We start from the raw sequence: 18207 nt of genomic DNA, 5'->3' as shown, positions 1-18207 counted from the left end.
GTCAAAGGTATGGTTTTGAGATTTAAGCTATCTGCGTCATTGAGCAAGCACAAGTGAAAGACGAAAGTTGGAACATGGCGTGTGGCGTTCTTGACAGGACTAAGCTTTTAATCAAAAGGATATCATAGTGACGATAACTAGAGTCGAATTTTGAAATGCTAAAAAGTAAATGAAATGAATTAAATGTTAAAATGAATTTGATTATACAATGAGAATAAGAATTGAAATTTGTTTATAACGTTGTGTAGAATGTAAAATAATGAAAGATTATGAAATAAGAGAGAAATGTTAAGTGTAAGATAATATATCGAATAAATAAATGATGTTCGAAATTGATGAGTAAAAGAAAACACAAGCTATAATCACGAATTTATGTCATATTTAAAATATTAAGATTACAGTACACGAGGACGTGTAATTGTCAGAATGGCCGTGTCGGATCTTAAATTATGGTAGTCAGTGTAAAAGCATTAAATCAAATGCGTGTTACCAAGTGGCAATTCTCGTCTCTGCACTCTAACGGTAGTTTGATAGTACGCTTTGTTCCGTCTATTCGCCAGGTGGTCAGTATAGTTCGATGCGAACATGAGAAAGAAAGTTGTGAGAGGTTAGAGGCTTGAGAGAGAGATGCGCACTACGATTGTTGTGCGTGTATCCTTGAGCCACTGCGAGAGACAGAGACACAAGTATGCTCGTTGCAGCATTTTCGGGAGGACTTTTTCGGTATGCAAGAAGGCTGGCGCGCATTCTCAAATCGGCTTTGGTGTGCTCAAGGATATTCGCCGTATACAATCTGCGCAAAAATATGGAAAATCATACCAACAACCCGACATATATATACATGTATTTTAAAATAAAATTAAAAAAAAAAATATTTGATCCTTTTTTCTGGGAATGGTGCAAAGTTCTTCATTCAAGAACTTGTTTCTCATTTTGAGCGCTGGAAATTTCTCAGTATGAGAAAAGGGGATACTCGTTTCTAAAATTCAAGCAAAATTATTTCTTAAAATGAGTGCAGTTTGTACTCATATTGAGGAAACATGTTCAAAAAAGAGCACAAATGTACTCAATTTAAGTACAAATTTTTTGAGAAAGTTGTACTGAAAGTGAGTATTTTGCACTCAATGTGAGAATTTTTGTTCATGCTGAATTTTTGAGTACAAAAATACTCAATTTGAGTGCAAATTACTTGAATAATTCTCTCTGTGTGGATTCGTCAAAGCTTCTAAATGAAATAATAACGGCAATCAATGCGCTGAAAAATATAATATTCCTCCGGAAGCGAATATAGATATTTTGAAGGATGATTTAGAAGAAAGTGCAGTTAGCGATTTATTTATGGGCTATGCCTTTGAAAAATAAATTAAAGAAGCTAAATATTTTGATGAACAAAATAAAATTAGAGAAGACTGTAAAAACTTCATCAAGGCGTTAATAATTCAGCTGAAGGAGAGGTAAGCTTCAATTGAATTTTAATAAAATAATATATATTAATCTGATGCGTAATTTCAGACTTCCTGATAATATTGAAGTTTTGAAAAAATGGAGGTTTGCCGTTAGCAATAAGCTACTCGCCAACAAAAGTCCAGAAAAAATTATTTCTTTGTTGGAACATTTTAAATACACAAACATTGATGACATTGTATCCCAATTTGGTAAAATACACCTTATAAATTGGGAAAAAAAGAAACAGACTATTAAGTTTTGGTCTGAAGCTTTAAATTACAGGGATGCTGGCCAAAACAAAGTTTTTGAGCAACTAACGTTAGTTGCTCTGCATATATTATCATTGCCATTTTCAAACACTGCGGTTGAGAGAGTATTCAGTCAAACGAATATTGTAAAAACCAATTTGCGCAATAAAATGGGCTTAAAAAGTTTGAACGCAATATAAAGCATTAGGTTGGATTTAAAAATGTTTAATAATTTAATATATACTAAAGATATTCTTTTGAATTTTATAGATATGGACTACGACGTCATGGCAAATGTTGCCATGATTATAAACTTCCAAACAAATACCTCGCTTTAGTTAAATCATCCGCCAAATACACGGAATCCAATGACGAAGTTAATGAAATCATTTCTTTACTATAATATATAAATACAAATAAAATTCTAAAAGAATTTATTTTTATGTTTTTATGATTGGCTTATTTTTAAGCTTTTTATTTTTGTTTTTAGCTTGTTCTAGCTTTATTTTTCTTTCAATCTAGCTTATGGTGTCTCCCAAATTCTGGCAACACTGCCTGGCATTACTCATCTCCGCGAAGACCGCCTAAGCAGATGGCAGCGGGTTATCTTTCGCCTTCTTTCTTATACCACTAAAGCTGTCGCTTATCTATTCAGCAACTACTTTGTAAGCCTGCATATGTCTATATGAAGATCTTGGAGCCAAGCTTTTTACACATTCATAAACGCTATACATTTTAATATAACCTATTCGTGCGTTATTAATTATAAATATAAGGGTGGCATATTTGTTGTCTTCCCCATAAAAAGGGAATTTGCCCACTTTTTGTGGCATTAATTAATAACTTAAAAACGAAGCAACACTTAAAAGTTTTGTTTTTTGAATTGAGTATATAAAATTTAAAGGAAGTAAATTACATTTTTCTTGTCAATCAAATAAAAAAATTGTTTTATTAATTTTTTTTTATAAAATAACAAACTGAATTTAAAAAAATATGTTGGCATTTTTCGTTTCCCATATTTTAAGTGAAATTGTAATTTATTGTTTTGTTATCATTATAATTCTTGACAAAAATACAAAAATCCTTTATATCAACGTTAAGTAAGTAAAAAATGATGTTGTAAAATAATATTAAAATAATCGATATTTAATAAGAAATATAATTGCACACTGTTTCTCTTAAGATAACATCGATACTGGCATTTACCAGACAAAAATGCGAGAAATATTAGGTAGAGGCCTGTTGATGAACGCATTACATCCGTTATTTAATTTTGAATCTTATTCTCTTTTGGTATATGAAATACTAACTTTGCCCTTTTAAATATATTTTGGTGCTGCGTCACACTTAAGAGACTTTTTAGGACTTAGTGTTAAGACAATTTCGATTTAGCGTCGCTTGTGACCGGTTGTGTTTATCTTGTGCTCTGTGATTTTTGTCAATTTGTCATTAATATCTATGATACTGGTGCCTTGCTTTGTGACTTAGTCCATCATAACCAGCCGTGCTTGTGTTTTAAATCGTCTGATTATGTTTAATTGTCTATTTTATTGTAGAAATTTTAACAAATCCTAACTCTGTTTTTAGCCTGTGCATTTTAGTAGTATGGAAACGCGGATTCTGGGACAATTAGCATATTAATGGCCACAAGCCCCCCTCCCCCCTCATTAACGTATGCGGGTTCTAGGACAATTAGCATAATCCAATAAATTAACTGATTTTAATGGACTTTGAACTCATAAAAATTTCACGATCATGTCTATAAAGAGTATACTTAATTGCCCCCATCGCCCCCACATCCCCATGTGACAATATTGATCATGTATCCTTCCCCTCATTATGTGCAATTAATAGTCAGGTGAGAAAGGTCGCACAACCATAGTATCCAAAGGTTGTTATCTTACAGGAACATATCCGATCATGTTGGGGAAAGGTGTGATCACGTACCCTTTTGCCTCATTATCACAGGTGTTGCTGTGCACGTGTGAAAGGTCGCACACCCAAAGTATTCAAAGATGGTTATCTTAGAGGAACATGTCCGATCATGTTGGGGAATAATGTTTCCTATGATTGTAAAACTAATTTAGAAATCAAAAGAACCCCAATAAAATAAATTTCACAAGTTAATGATTCTCAGATGTGGAATATTTTCAAATACACATTTTTGTTTCCGCCACAGAAGGTTTAACTGGTAAATTCTCTAAGATTCTCTCCTTTCCACAAATGGGTCATAGACCTGTCATAAAAGGGATTCAAGCAAGAGCTACCCGAACATGCGCACCTGTCAATTACCTGACCGCAATAAAAGGGACACATGCACAACCCAGAAGGCGCACGCTCATTGACAAGATCATGGGCCTCACGCCAACGACCTCACGGCTGACTGCTAGCTCTAATACGTTCCCATAATAGGGGTGAAATCACGACCGCGCAACAACTCGCAAGTAGCCGACATATCTCAGTCAAGGAAATATTTTCCATTCTCCGTACCTGTAATTTTAACTCAAAATAAAAAGTCAGAAGTTTATTTTATAGCATAATAATATATTTATTCATTTATTTTGGTATTGTGAACATTTTTATTATATATAGAAATTAATTTTCTGCTTTGATTTCGGCGATTTGCATAGAAGAAGCAGGCGCACGTTTCCTACGTCATTTCTGGATTACAAAATGTAAAGTGCTCACCATAATTCGTAGTTTTGAGATCATGTCCACCTCGATTCATAAACATAGTTTTTGTGCTTAGAAGGTAATGAAAATGCTGACCAATTATCTGTCCTTTAAATTGTTCAATAAATTGGTCAATTTCCTCATGAAATTTCATTTTGTTAATTTTATTTTCTTGTAGCTCTTTACACATCTAGTCTTAACTTTAAAATGATGTATAAAAATTATTTTATTGTTTTGGAGCTACTTTTAAAAAATGTCAAAATAATGTATGCATTGTTAAGAGCACAAACCCGCCCTTAAGGTGTGTTTCACAAAAGGGAGACCGGTTTCCTTTAAACCTGTTTAAAGACGGACAGCCCATTTCCTCGATATTAATAAGCTGACGACTCCAAAAAAACTTCTGTAGAAATCGTTTCTTTTCCACACCTTTACAAATAATTTGTTTTCCGCTTGTAATTGTCCTTAGATACTTTCGAGTTTGTGGAAAACTATTTTCTCCATCGTTCCAAAAAATTTTGTGATGTGTATTGGGTAACCAAATTGCAGTCTTTCGAGATTTTGTATTTAGCAAAGTAAAATCATATGGTGGTTCAATGAAAAAACTATTATTCAAGTTTGGATCTTTTTCGAATACAATTCCAATTTCCTTTAGAATAAAATTATTATTATTATCAAAGAAACCTTGAACATCAATCGAAACAGTATCTTTCAACATTTTTCTAATGTTAACCAACTCGTTGTACTAGTCCGTTTAATGGGTTATATTCAACTAAACGGTCATGTATGAGGAGACAGTAAGCTTGGGTATTTTCATGACTTGGTGTCTTCAGTTCTATTGAAATTCTCACATCAATAGGACCAGATTTCACTGATTCGTTTTGATATGAAAGATCAACCACAATAATAGGCGCCTTCAATTTAAATTCATTTGGGGTCAAAAATGGTTGTGATTCACGATTATAGTAACTAGATTGAAATCTTGTATACATTTCATATAGGTGTGCATATTGATTCTTACTAAAATCAACATTTAGATTATCATATGGATATGACTCAGAATTCAAGTGAACTTTCAAGTTTGATAAGTTATTTGTGATAAGTTCTCCATTTAGTGTAAACCCAATTATGGCAAATCTTGGTTTTTCGCGGTTAGCCGACAATTTCACATTCCAACTGTGTTGACTTCCATACCCCAATTTGGGGTTAACATATGAATCCCAACTCCGGAATGCAATTGGTAGGTTTACACCACTTTTAATAATATCGTACATCTTAATTTTTGCAAAATCGCTCGGAGTTACATGGGGAATTTTCCAGGTTATATTCGTCATTTCCAACTTAAAAGTTTGTTCATTTCTGGTTTGTTCAAACACATTACCAAGATTCTTAGTTAGCATCAACACTAGTTCATGTTTACAATTTAACAAAACTTTTTATAATCCTCAGCAAATCCCATCAAATTTTTTAATGGTACAGAAAAGTTAAAGTGGGGTCCCGTAAAAATTTCGTCTCCACTGCTCCATCCGGAATTTAATAGATTTTGACTTTGAAGATTATCCAGAGATATATAATTTTTATACCCGTTACTCGTAGAGTAAAAGGGTATACTAGATTCGTCGGAAAGTATGTAACAGGCAGAAGGAAGCGTTTCCGACCCCATAAAGTATATATATTCTTGGTCAGGATCACTAGCCGAGTCGATCTAGCCATGTCCGTCTGTCCGTCTGTCCGTCTGTCCGTCTGTCCGTCTGTCTGTCCGGATGAACGCTGAGATCTTGGAAACTATGAGAGCTAGGCTATTGAGATTTGGCGAGCAGATTCCTGAGCTTCTTACGCAGCGCAAGTTTGTTTCAGTAGAGTGCCACGCCCACTCTAACGCCCACAAACCGCCCAAAACTGTGGCTTCTACAGTTTTGATGCTAGAGTAAAAATTTAAACTGAAATGAATTGTTCTCATCAATACCTATCGATTGACCCAAAAAAAAGTTTGCCACGCCCACTCTAACGCCCACAAACCGCCCACAAACTTCAAAAAATCGTAAATATGAACGCGGATATCTCGGAAACTATCAAAGATAGAGTATTGGGATTTCAGATTTAGATTCCGTAGCCTTGTGCGCAGCGCAAGTTTGTCACGCAAATATGCCACGCCCACTCTAACGCCCACAAACCGCCCAAGCCTGTGGCGCCCACAATTTGTATGCTAGATTAAAAATTTTAACTGAAATGTATTGGTCTCGTCAATGCCTATCGATTGATCCAAAAAAAAATTTGCCACGCCTACCCTAACGCCCACAATGCTTAAATCTGTCTTCCGCCGGTAGGTGGCGCATTTAAATCTCGCTTTGCTGCTTGCATATCTCCATTTCCCTTTGGTCCCTTTAGCTGAGTAACGGGTATCTGATAGTCGAGGTACTCGACTATAGCGTTCTTCCTTGTTTAGGGTTGTAGTCATACCGACAAATCGTGTTTTATCAATCTCACATCCATTTATTTCGTACCTAATTTCATCCAAAAAGTAAGCCATACAATTATTTTTTAAAAAAGTGGTAACATTATCAGTTGTAGGTCCATTCGGCGAATCTTTTCTAGTAATTCCTTGAAAATTAAGGTAACTTTCGTTAGCACGTACAAGTCTTGATTTTAAATAGTAATTCGAATTTCATCGTTTGGTTTAAATGTTTGATTATACGATGAATAAGTATGAAACTCTTTCTTCGAAATACTCTCATCTGAGTAAACCTTTTCTCGAACATTTAAAATTTCGTTCATTGTTTTCCTTTCCACCTTTTATATTATACTCGAAGCTTCAAGCCTAACGACTTTTAAAAATAGTTTATTTTTCAAAGTAAGTGAGCTTCTTTTTACTGTTGATCCTTGTTGGGGCGGTGCGGCTTGATCGATGGAAATAGTTGAAGCCCCAAGACTGAATGGTACCCAAAAAACACGGGAGTACTTTTGGGGTTTTTTCGCGACGAGCGTAGGTGTTTATTAGTACACTTTGAAACATGAACTGCCTAAGCCTAACTTAACTTAAGCGCTCCAGAGCAGAGCGGAGACTTAGGGGAGAGATGGAGAGGGAGAGCGGACGGCAGTGCGAGCGCGCGAGATGTAGACATCTGGATAAAACTGCCGCTCGACACTGCCTCCTGAAATTAAACGCCCTTTTGACGTGAACATTCTCCCCCCCCTTGCGAGGACACCCGTAGCAAGAACCTCAGGATAGTAGGCTCAGGAACACGTTGGAAGTGTAGATCGGTCGTCCGTATGTAGGAGAGTGTGGTGGTCCTTTCCACACTTGTGGCAGTGATGACCACTACGGCAGGAGTCCTTGGTATGATTGTGAGCCAAGCAATTGGAGCAGTACTTCTGGATATGTACTTCCTGGAGCCGATTCTGGGGGCTTAGCCGTAGAAAGTGGTGGCACTTCCGTAGAGGATGGATCTTTTGGCAGACTCGGCATTGGTAGGATTTAATACCTCGAGTACGTCTGCCATCCAAGGATGGGTATGGAACCCAATACTCGGATGGAGTATTCTTAGGAGGGACTTTTTGTACGGAAACTTGCGCTGAATAGGACGAAATGATGTGTGGAACTGAGGCGGTTACTGGCCTTGGAGGGTCGGATGGAATCGTCGGAGTAGTAGGGCCGCTGTTTCGATGCAGCAATGTGTGATGCCGATCTTGGCAAGTGAGACAGTTGTGAGCGCTTGTGCAATCCCGGAATTGATGGCTACTTGCAAAGCAATTGGAGCACAACTGCTTCCTTTGAATATAGACTAGGCGATCGTCTACCGTCATCTGTAGGAAGCGTGGACATATACGCACGGGGTGGTTCTTCTTGGAACACAGATCGCAGCCCTTGGGTATCGGAACTAACCTTGTGTTGAAGGAATTTATTTTTGGAAATTCTGCCACTCGATTTGTGTCCTTGGACTGGACGTGGTGGAAATTGGCAGATCGGAAGCTATCGACGGCCTCAAGAGTTCGATGGCGCTCTGTCAAATATGAATCAAGCTCAAGCCACGTAGGAATTTCGGCTTTATTTTGGATGGATTGCTCCCATAATGAGAGAGTGAGCTTTGGTAGTTTTGTCGAGCACATATAAACCAGGATAGGGTCCCAATTCTCAATATTAACACCGGAAAATTTTAAGGAAGTTAAGCAACCTTGAAAAGTGCGTTGAAGTTCCTTTAAGGCTGCTCCCGACTCCTGTGCTATGGATTGCACATTGAAAAGTGTTTTCAGGTGACTGTTCACCTGCAATCGCTTATTTTCGAAACGCTCAGTTAGGTTATTCCAGGCTGAGCGAAAGCCATCATTGGTAAGTGGGGATCTTGAAACTATGGAATGAGCTTCGCCATTTGTTTTTGAATTTAAGTGGAATAATTTTTCAACGGGCGTTAGACTCGGATTGTCTATGTATATTGCCGTGAAAAGGTCCCGGAAAGTCGGCCAGCGAAGATAGTCGCCAGAGAAAACATCTGTGTCGATAGGAGGGAGCCGACAGCCATAAGACGTGGAGTTTTGGGACGGAGTTACTGGAGCTTGAGGTATTTGGGAGGAGCCTTTTTGGATTTGTTCCATCAGCTGCGCGGCAAATATTTCGTAAGTGGAGTACGTTTGGTAATACTTGGACTTTAGTATGGATTTTGTGTCTGCGGCGCTCTCGCCTGCAGATATAATGCTGTCGGAGCATATGTCGTATGCTGCCTTTACCGTTTGCCACAAGGAATTGAGGTGATCGCGACGGATGTTACAGGCGGATAACGTTGGTGTAGGAGCACCTGGAGCGTTCACAGTGGCCTCAAAGTGGATCAGACAGTCAGCTGTGGCCATAAATCGGGTTAAAGCGGATTTTACTGATGTTGCCATGACGTTAAATAATTTAGAATTTTAATTCAGATGTAAGGAAACGGATTGGAATCAAATTGGAATTTAGGAACCAATTAAGATTGTAAATATATACGGTCACACTGTCGGATAGGCAATAAATATTTATTATATCGGATGGTCGGACTTATGTAAGGAATTACGGACTTTAATATTGTTTGTTTGAAAGGAACACTTTTTGTGAGCTCTTGACCCACTGTGCACTGGCGATATACGTATGTATGCACACTGTACATATGTACATATGTGGGGTGCGAATAGCGGAATAACGTTGCGGGAATTGGAAAGACTTCGCTTATGTTTGTATGTCGGTGCGTTTGTTTGTCACCTGCACAACTAAATTGCAAACGATTTGCTGGAGTAAATTTGTGGATATTGTCACTTTGTTTTTAATTTTAGAAATAGTTTAGCCGTATTTGTAGGTCGAGAAAAGTAGTTGGAGTGGACTGTATTAGAAAAAAGTAGTTCGAGTGGACTGTATTAGATTGTTTTTGTAAATATACACATGCAGCTGGAACACAGTATAAAATAAAGAGTGCAAATCTTAAGGACAATCTTTATGATCGGGAATTTTTTACTGTGGCTGAGTTATATTTTACACACAATTGGAATTGAAAATATATTTGAGAAATATTTTTGTTGAATAGTAGCACTGAAATATCTTCTGGAATTGTTTCAAGTGTACAATTGTGGGCAAAGGAAACTGGAATATTGTCGGGCACAAGTAACGGAATCGAAATACATATATTAAATGCCGTTGCGTCGGATTAATCACTTTTGGATTTAGACAATATATCATACAGAAAGTTAGTCGAAATAGGGTTCGAAAAACTGGCGTATGACCGGCAATTATAGTAAGTGGAACTTATCTGGAGCGGTTCAAGCCTGCTGGGACAAAATCAAAGAAAACTCCAGGAGAGGAAAAACCAAAGATTTTGAAATCCGGCTTCGACTGGACCAGAATGTTGGGGCGGTGCGGCTTGATCGATGGAAATAGTTGAAGCCCCAAGACTGAATGGTACCCAAAAAACACGGGAGTACTTTTGGGGTTTTTTCGCGACGAGCGTAGGTGTTTATTAGTACACTTTGAAACATGAACTGCCTAAGCCTAACTTAACTTAAGCGCTCCAGAGCAGAGCGGAGACTTAGGGGAAAGATGGAGAGGGAGAGCGGACGGCAGTGCGAGCGCGCGAGATGTAGACATCTGGATAAAACTGCCGCTCGACACTGCCTCCTGAAATTAAACGCCCTTTTTATAGCTTTACAATTAGTAATGCTTGGCTGAGGACTTAAGCTACGTCTTTTATTATAAATAATCATCCTATTAACCGAATGTGCATGCGAATCGAAACGTTTTCACAAGGTAAATTCACCAAATCACCGTTTTGATCAACTATGCGTATAGATAGTGTGGTTATTTCGGCACAGTTGATTGGTAAATAAATTAGGATATGTGGTGTCACTGTCATTTTATACCCAGGCGGAGCATTAATGTCAAACTCATGTAATGTATGATTCGGTGTATTATCTACATATGAACCGCTGATTATATTACATTCCAAACGAATTGTATTGGTTCTAGTACTTTTTGATGGAAACCAAACAGTTGTCCAACCGATCTTTCCTTATTAAAGTAAACTGACTCTCGCATGGTAGTTATTTTAACTTGAAGTGTATTATTATTACTTTGAATTTTAAATTTATTTTCAAGGTTATAGTCTTTTAGTTTATTGTAAATGAAATCGGTGATATCATTAAACTCATATGACCCAGTTAGAATTGTAATAACCTTGTCACCGATGTGGAAGAGATTATTTTTTTCATCAATATTTGGAATCGAATTATACATATTAAAATCGATAGGAGCACACTCATATCGACCATTCAATTCGATAGGTGGAAAAAAGTTTGTATTTATAATGGAATTATTTCCATTCAAGGATAATGCAAGTGATCAAGACGTATTGAAATCTCTTGATAAACTGTGGCATTGTAAGTGTCTAACCAAGCTTTATATTGAAATTACTCCTTAAATCATAATAAATTGATCAAATCCTTTTCTGTATCTTCCGTTATCCATTTCGTTATCCTTGCTAATTAATAGGAATCCGTGCTTGTCCTTCCAACATTTTTGACAAATTTTCACAAATGTTTCATAATTCATATCAGTGTTAATATGGTCCCGATATATATGCCGCATATTTAAATCATCTTGTTTAAACATTATAATAAAGTTGGCATTGTCACGAATCAGATGTTTAGGTATATGACTATGCGTTTGACATAAATAAAAAGAGTCGATATTTTTATGTCGACCCATACAAAAATAAGATCTTATGTTATCTTGTTTTTCACAAGCTTCGTCATCGAAAATCATAATGGAATTGTTTTTAGCTTCTCTGGGGTCTAGTACACCCTCATTATGGGAGAATGTATGATATCCCATTCCTTTAATAGGTTTGATTAATTTCTCCAAGTAGTCATATTTAGGTTGATATAAACTTTTTGAAAATATATAAACATTTTCGAATTTTAATCCATTAGGACTCTCTATTAGACTTAACATAATATTAGTTTTACCACAATTCGAAGGCCCAACAATTAGAGCTCTTATTGTGTTCAGTAAGAGAGCACTATGTCATGGCGGTAGATTTTTCTCGTTTTCATCGTTAATATTTCTGACTAAAATTTTTTGTTTTTGACTTATTAAACGCATCTTTTAATCTAATGTACCTCATTCAATGAGAAATCTTTGATGATTAAACATCAACAAAATTGGGAAACGTTTTTATAATCGCATCAGCCGTATTTTTAATTGTAAACACGGTGGTGGTCTTGTCAATAAGCTAAGCGATCAATACATTACCGTTTGAAGCCCATATTCCGGGATATAATTTTTGTGGACCGGGTACAAAGTTACAGAAACGGTTGGAACGTGGTGATCAAGGAATAAACCCATTGGATGAAGCTTGCAAAGAGCACGATATTGCATATTTTCAAAACAAGGCATTGAGTGAACGACATAGGGCAGACTCCATATTAATTGAAAAAGCCTGGTTGCGTGTCAAGGCACCAGATAGCAGTCTTGGTGAAAAAGCAGCAGCATACTTTGTTACAAATATAATGAAAGCCAAAAAAAAATTTGGTTTGGGATTAAATAAAACGGAAAAGAAAGGAAGGAAAAATATATTGAAGAATAAAATGAAGAAGACAAACCTTTCGACTGTTATTAATGTTGCTACTAAGACATTAAAAAAACAAAAACCATTAGACATTATGAGTGCAATTAAAGTTGCACGTAAATCAATTCATCAATCAATCGGTTCTAAGAAAAATGTTAAAGTACCAAAATTGGAGGTTTTCTACCAATCGTGCCGATCTTGACAGCCCTCAGCGCTCTTGGTAGTTTCGCAAGTGGTAGTGCATCAATTGCAAAAACAATTAACAATGCGAGAATGGCTAAAGAAGATATGGAGGAGAAAAAACGTCACAACAGGAAAATTGAAAGTGTTGCTGTAGGAGAAGGATTATATCTCAAGCCCTATAGAAAGGGTTATGGTTTCTTTCTTAAGCCCTATAGTAAGGGGAAAGGCATTAAGAAGCGAACAAACTAATTTCTCTGCTACCCAATAGACCACTATCAAATATAGACATTATACATTTTGCTAAGAAATATATCCCACATTTAAGAGGGGTGTTTATGAGAGTTCTACTTCCAGAAGCACCAAAAAGTCGGGAGTGTGGTATAGTAAACCTAGATAATTCACGATCAAGTGGTACACATTGGGATGCATATAATAAAAATAAAAATAATATACATTATTTCGATAGTTTTGGAAATCTTCAGCCACCTAGAGAAGTTGTGAAATACTTGGGTCATAGAATACAATACAATTACGATAGAGTTCAAGACTTTGATACATACAACTGTGGACACCTGTGCCTCTCTTTTTTACTTTCTTTCATAGAAGATGTGGAGTCAAAACCGGTATATTTAAATGGTTAATTTACATTTGGGGGAGTTGTAAATCAATGTATGGGTACGTGTATGTGTGAACTCTGTATAGTATAAAAAGTGGACCTGCACGCGTTCAAATTCACAGTCTAAGTTTCTACTTCACATCGAACGTCATCTAGAGGATAAGAATTTTTGATCATTCTTAACAAAAAACTATAACAGCTCATAACAGCTCAAAACAGCTGGTGACCAGCTTATAACAACTAGTAAACAACTAGTTAACAGCTACTAAACAGATGATAACCATCTAATAACAGCTATTAGCCAGCTAAAACAAGTAGTAAGCAACTACGAAACAAGTACTGAACAACTGATAAACAGGTAGTAAACATAAAAATACAGCTAAATACAACGTGGAATAATGTACCAAATCCAAAAACCTCAACAACCATCATGAATCAGGAAAACCAGATGAATATTGTAGTTAAAGAGTTCAATAAATTTAATAAAGAGACACTGCTATTAAAGACAAGGATGCCTGAAAATGTAAGATTCCCGATCCTCAAGGCGGAGCGCAAAACAACAAAGGTTGAAGAATCTATTGCTCTCGAGTTGGAGGAGCACATCCTGTACATGCCGGAAAGGTACACCTCTCTTCAATATGATATCATCAATGAAATGGTTGATGGAAAATTTAATATTTATAAAAGTAATGACAATTTGTATTTAGAAATAAGTCAGTAATCATTAAAAAGATTGAGATTTTAAGAATAAACAATAAATACACTTTTTTAAATATAATAAAGAAAATGTATCGAATCTTTTTTATTCGGAAATGGTATATAAATATTACAGATTATGGCGATCCCTAAACAGTATTTGTTTAGTAACTGAGGAGTGACTACATGAATTTCGGAAATTTAAAATCTTTTACCTATAAAGTTTGTAAAATATACTACAATGAATATTTTGTCACAGTTAACCAAAGATAGATTTGCTTTGAAACGAAAATTCGATGATCTCAAACAAGTCAAAAATCATACGAATTTACAATTGGAGGAAACTTTTAAACCTATTACTGAACCCTTACATGAACTTGTTAAGGAAAATAAAAAACAAAAGATTTATAATGTAAAAGATCGTATAAAAGTAAAGCGTGAAATGAAGCAAATTAAAACATTCGATGATGATGAGAGAGAGCTTGACGATTTCTACTTTACAACTAATGAGAAAGATCTGCAGTCTAATCGATTGTGATTCCTATAATCAATTCTTTTCACAGACGAATATAGAGGAAGATATAGAAGATGAGAAAACGGAGACGGAAAAGAGTGAAGAAGAAGAAGGGACAACACCTTTACCAATGTATACAGGAGAGGCCGATATGGGTGTGGATGCAGAGCAAGAAGATAATAACACTAGTTATAATTATGATTTTAATATCAGTAATTTGACCAGAGGAAATGTGTTGGATAAAGGTTATGGACCTGAAAAAACTGCAAACAATTCATTAACATTGGAAGATAAAGAAATAAAAATTAAAAATAATAAAATAACATTTTCTAGTGGAATGAGTTGTGATCTGACTCCTGGTCTGTCTCTAATTTTTCTTAGTAAGCCTGAAAACTATGATGATCAAGACTTGAAAATGTATAAAAAATTATTTTAGAAACGAATATACATAGAGTAGGCTTTAAACCTAATCAAGGGTACACGAGCATACAAATATAGCCATATTATTAAGAAGTTAATAGACAAAAATTTCAGTCCTACAACGTCTACTCCACTTCGCTCAAAAACAGGTTTTGGTTACATGACTCTTCAGAAATCAAATCCAAACTATGTATATTGGAATGATGTAAATGAGTTAGTCGAACGATCGGAAATTTTAGTAGCATCAAAAGGAGCGGGTAACACCAGTCACAATAACGAAATTTTTTCAATATTAGAGGAATTGCGTGAAGAAAGGATTATATTTTAATGGGTATAAATAAGAAGGACAAATATGTTTTAAATTTTTAAACATCATGTCTGTCGACAAGTTTGGACATTTTTCTGTTGATAAGGAACGATCAGAAAATTTGAAAAGACGTGTTAATTCTACTGAGGGATTATTCATCGATGAGGACGGTAATCTAAATGCTCAAAATAAACGTATCAAAAACGGATCTAAGCCTTTAGACAACAATGATCTAGCAACAAAACAATATACTGATGAGATTCTCGGAAAGTTGGGAGAAGATTTAAGAAAAATTATAACTCAAAATGTTAATCGTCGACTCACTAAGATTTCAAGCTTAGAAAATAAATTTGAATTGAATAATAAGAGGGCAGACAGCGCTGACCAAATTTTTGCCAAAATTCTGGAAAAGATTAAAACCATTGAGGACTATATATTTAAATATGTAACAAAACCGATATCATTACCGAAAAAAACCACAATTGAGTTAGAAGGTGTCGCTTTTCAGCCTATTAGAAGAATATGATTAAGCGGGAAATCGTAAATGAGTTGCACGGACCATCTCGAAAAAACTTTCAACGAAGACGAGTGATTACAAGGGGTATAAACGATCTGTGGCAAGCAGATTTGGTTGAAATGGGAGCCTTTTCAAAATCTAATGATGGGTACCGATACTTGTTGACTGTTATAGACACATTTTCGAAATATGCTTGGGGTGAGGCATTAAAATCAAAAATGCAAATGATGTTTCCCAAGCCATGGAGAGAATATTTAAATCGGGTCATGGAACTCCAAAAAACCTGCAAACTGATGATGGCACTGAATTCTTTAATTCTAAATTTAAGGTATTAATGAAAAGTTATAGGATAAATCATTATTCAACCTTCAGTACTCTAAAAGCATCAATAGTTGAAAGTTTCAATAGAACTCTTAAAGAATTAATGTGGCGTGAGTTTAGTTTCAATGGAAAATATAAGTGGATAGATATGTATAAACAATTAATTAATAATTACAATAATAGAGTGCATAGAACAATAAAAATGAGTCCAAGTAAAGTCAATTCCTCCATTGAAAAACAAATATTACAAACTTCGTATAATCACCTGAAAATATTTGTTGCAAGTAAATTCCTTAAGGGGGACCACGTTCGTATCAGTAAATATAAACATGTCTTTGAGAAAGGGTATACACCAAACTATACAACTGAAATCTTTAAAATTAGAAAGGTGAAGAATACATACCCTAAAACATACTTACTTGAAGATTTAGATGGTAGCCCGATTCAGGGCGGATTCTATAAAGAAGAACTGAAAAAACACGATTTCCCCACACATACCTAGTTGAAAAAGTTGTAAGGCGAAAAGGAAATAAAGTTTTGGTTAAGTGGCTCGGGATTTCAAAGACTAGCTGAATAAATAAGGAAGACATTTTGTAGTATAATAAATGATTTATTTAATTAATTTTTATTTATATATTTATCTTATCTTATATTAAGTTTAATATTAATATTTTTGTACAATGTTTTAAACTAAAATGAAATGTAATAAAAATACTTTTTACAAACTCAAAATCATTTTCATTTATATTTTCCAAAGTCTCGATCATAATAAAACATCTCCAATTCAACTGATTTATAAAATAGTTCTTTTTCAATATGTTCCTTTTGAAATTTAAGGCTATCTAATGATTCTCCATCGTTCACATAATTATTGTGTATCATCTCACCCAAGCAAAATGAATTTGATTCTAGCCATTCAACATTTTCTAAAATATCTTTTTCAATTAATCTCTGATGTTTTATTGATGTCGTACCATGGTCTTCATTACTTAGCTCTAAAAATTGTGTTTCATTAACATTACGTTTTCTTTTGTTATCTTTGCCACAAAGAATTTTTTTATTTACTTTAACTGTAGTTATTTTGTGTGCTTTTGATCTAAACATTGTTCTATTACCATATAGTGAGGCCCCAGATAATAAAACATTTTTATAGTGTTCAATTGTAAGATTTCGTGAACTCACTCCCTTTGCTTTATTATGTGAAGATTCAACTTGATCTATTCTATAACAATAAACCTTTGAGCATAGACCTACAAATTCTGTCATGAGTTTACCGTTAAGCTCATCTTTAAAACCCTAAACTTTTTTTGTTAACTCTTTTGAAGTTATATAGATTAATTCTTTCATCTGAATAGTCCGATGTATCAAATTTTGCTTCAAGATCATTACGAATATCTTTATAAAAATCTTCAGTGTTTATTGTATAGACAAATGAATCAGTATCCATATAATTTAAGAGTAACTTTTCCTCAAATTTTGGCTTCATATATTGATAGTGAAAATCATACATTTTCCATTTCGATAAGTCTGATACTGCAAATCTCAAATACATTGGCTTATTAAATAGAACGGACAACCTTTTCACTTGAATTGCATAGAAATTATTATTAATTTTAGTTGCACTATGAAAATTAGATTTTGAAATTAAAGTTTTGGCGCAATGTGCTTTTCGTCCAGTCTTCGAGCTATCCGGAGCTTCCCATGTGCTAATAAGCTTAATATCGACCCTGCGCTCGGGATCTTCCATTGTTTTTCCGTATACAGAACTATTCATTAATTTAAAAAAATCTTTTTCAAATTTTTTTTTTTTCATTTTGCCTATGTAAAGTATTTAGATCAATGTAATTCTTTAACCAAGGTTTTTGTAAGAATTGAACTCCTCTATCAATCTTTTTCAGTACTAACCCATTCTGTATACATTGTTGCAAATTCCTATAATGTATTACATAATTTTTCTTATTTCCCAGGTCAGCAATTAATTTTTTTACCTTATCCTCTTTTGAGGCCAGACAATTTGACGGACAAAATGGAAGATCATTATGAAGATCATGTAAACGGTATGGATATATTAAGTCCACTTCCAAAAAATTACCGTAGTTGCTATCAAGTGGAATATTATGAATATTAAAATTGTCTATGTCTGTAGTAGACATCCACTTAAAGTCTTTATATGGTAAAGGTTGTGACATTG

The sequence above is a fragment of the Drosophila subpulchrella genome, unplaced genomic scaffold (assembly GCF_014743375.2).
Source record: "Drosophila subpulchrella strain 33 F10 #4 breed RU33 unplaced genomic scaffold, RU_Dsub_v1.1 Primary Assembly Seq38, whole genome shotgun sequence".
NCBI classification, from domain to species: Eukaryota; Metazoa; Arthropoda; class Insecta; order Diptera; family Drosophilidae; genus Drosophila; species Drosophila subpulchrella.
Note: the sequence above shows the minus strand (reverse complement) of the source record.